Source organism: Drosophila santomea, unplaced genomic scaffold (assembly GCF_016746245.2).
Source record: "Drosophila santomea strain STO CAGO 1482 unplaced genomic scaffold, Prin_Dsan_1.1 Segkk5_quiver_pilon_scaf, whole genome shotgun sequence".
Lineage (NCBI taxonomy): Eukaryota > Metazoa > Arthropoda > Insecta > Diptera > Drosophilidae > Drosophila > Drosophila santomea.
In genome coordinates this window covers 325,098-327,706 of record NW_025318991.1, presented here as the reverse complement: position 1 = coordinate 327,706, position 2,609 = coordinate 325,098, and the positions used below count along the sequence as shown (strand labels likewise).

At 54.1% G+C, this 2,609-nt stretch overlaps 1 pseudogene; it reads right to left on the bottom strand.

Moving 5' to 3' along the window:
• Positions 1-894: 894 nt before the first annotated feature.
• Positions 895-2,468, bottom strand: LOC122756595 (annotated as a pseudogene).
• Between the last annotated feature and the right edge of the window lie 141 nt (positions 2,469-2,609).

Genomic DNA, 2,609 nt, shown 5'->3' with positions numbered 1-2,609 from the left:
GTGCTCCTTGGGCGCGATCTCCTTCATTGTGTGCCCCAGCACCTTCTTCACGCACTGCACCATCCTTTCCCAAGCGCCACCCTCAGCTGGGTTCGCCGGGCAATTAAAGATCCACTCAATTCCTTTGGACGACAGCTCGCCCTGGATCCGTGCAGGCTCAAACACCTCGCTGAACTTCCTGGCCTCTCTATCGGCTCCAACGAAGTTCTTCCCATTGTCGCTCCTTATCCTGACCACCGGTCCACGGTGGCTCATGAAGTTCCTCATGGCGATTATACAGGAATCTGTAGACAAATCGTGGGCCATCTCCACGTGGATATCCCTTGTGGTTAGACACCTTTTCTCCGTGTGACGTCCAAATAGCGGTCCAAAATAATCCAGTCCGGTATACTTAAATGGCCATCCGTTGGCCTCCAGCCGGTTCTCTGGCAGGGGACCCATCTCCGGCTGCGCAGGTCGCGCCTTCCGTAGTTTGCATACATTGCAGTTACTCATCACCTTCCGTAGCAGAGAACTTCTGCCGGATCGCTCCAATAGTCGCCTCCACATTTTGGTGGCACATCCTCTCGTGGTGATGCTGCACAATTATTCGTGAGACAGTATGATCGGCCGTCGCGCGCTGTATGGCACACACGCCGCGTCGTCGATCCTCCCGCTGGCTCGCATTACTCCGTCCTCGTCGAAGTATGGTGACAACCCATTCAGTCGGCTGCCTTTGGCGGCCTTTCCTTGGCTGTATTCAGCAAACGCTTCTCCCTGCGATTTCCTTATCAGTGCGCGCTCGGCCTCAGCGCACTCCATCGACGTCAGTCCGTGATCCTCTCGATCGGAGCGTAGTCCGCGGCACCATCGAATAAATCTAAGCACCCATGCGGTGCTCCTCACCAATCGGTTCTAGCTCGAAAATCTCCGTAACGATATAAAGTTCCCCATGACCAGGGCAAACTCACATTTCATCTCCTCTTCATCTGGCGATCTCGGCCAGCTTTCTTCCGGTTCTCGTAAGAGTGGAGGACCACTTAGCCACCGCGAACCAATACTCAGGTCCGCGTCCTTGTGCGGCCTCGTCGCGTCATCTGCGACGTTTTCGGCAGACGGATTCCATCTTCATTGGGACGCCTTCGTGGATTCCAAGATCTCCGCCACCCGGTTTTTGACGAATTGCTTGTATCTCCGGTGGGTGCTGCTTATCCAGTGCAGCACAGTCTTAGAATCCGTCCATAGCACACTGGTGCTAATCTCCACACCGTGCTCTTGCCTGACGGTGTTTATCAGCCTCGTACCCAATACTGCTGCTTGAAGTTCCAGTCGCGGGATTGACATAGTCCTCATCGGAGCGCACTTCGTCTTCGAACATATGAAGTGCGCCTGTACATCTCCACTTGCGTAGGTGGCCCGCCAATAGGCCGCTGCTGCGAGCGCCGACTGGCTGGAATCCACAGAGATGTGCAGCTGTAGTGTCCGCTCTCATCCAGCGCCGAAATAGTAGCGTGGACATCGAAACTCCTCAATTCCGTTCATTCCTTGACGCCAGCTCTCAAAAGCTGCGGCTAACGTGTCTGGTAACGGCTCGTCCCAGCCGACTCCTCTCCGCCAAATCTCTCGCATTAGTATTTTAGCGGTCACCATGTAGCAGCTCAAAAACTCAATCGGGTCGAACGTAGACTTGACCAGGCTCAGAAACTCCCTCTTCGTGAGGACGCGTTCCCCTGTCATCACGTTCCTTGGGACTTGATGGTATTTGACGCCGAACTTGAAGTCATCTGTAGCTGGCTGCTAGTACATTCCTAGTACCTTCTCCTCAGCTTCAGTCCATCTGACGCTAGCGATGGATTCAAGTGGGTTCAACGCTCTGATCACACTTGCCGAACTGGAAGTAAATCGACACAAATCAAACCCAGCTTCTGCATGTATCTGTGACGAAACGGCGATAGCTTCTTCTTCATTGGGGAAACTGTCGACGTAGACATCCACGTAGTGATACTCGTTGATTGCCAGGACTGCTCTCGGATCCGTGCTGCTATACTGCGAAGCATTCACGGTCTTCACATAATCCACCGAGTAGGGTGAGCAGGCCTCTCCCGACGATCTTCTCCATTTCTCCATAGGAACCTCTGGGCGCATCTATCTCTTGGCTGCTTCAATACCTGATGAAACATATCCTTGATGTCTGCACAAACCCCAACTGCTCCTTCCCGGAAATGGAAGAGTACCGCTGGGAGGGGCTTGTATCGCTGTGGGCCTTTCATCAGCGCTGAATTCAGGGACGGATCAGTAGCTCCGGACGTCCATACCGGAATCGTAGCTGCTCCATAACAGCTTGCACGTTGCTGGGGTGGATGAGCAGCGACTTCACTGCTGCTCGGACCTCGCCCTTCAGGGCTTTCACTAGCCTCTGATTGTTCTCCAATTCTGTACACTGGTAAGCTGCCGTTGTCTCCGTGAACGCGCACAGGAATATTGGCCATTCCTCTGGCTGACCCTCAAACTCGGGAAGATCAGGCAGTCTGCGAAGCGTCCACCCAGGTATGCTCGTCGTCGCCGCTCCATATGATTGGGGCGATGGCGTTTATACCTCCAAATTGTGTGTTGGCTTCCGTGGCGGGTGA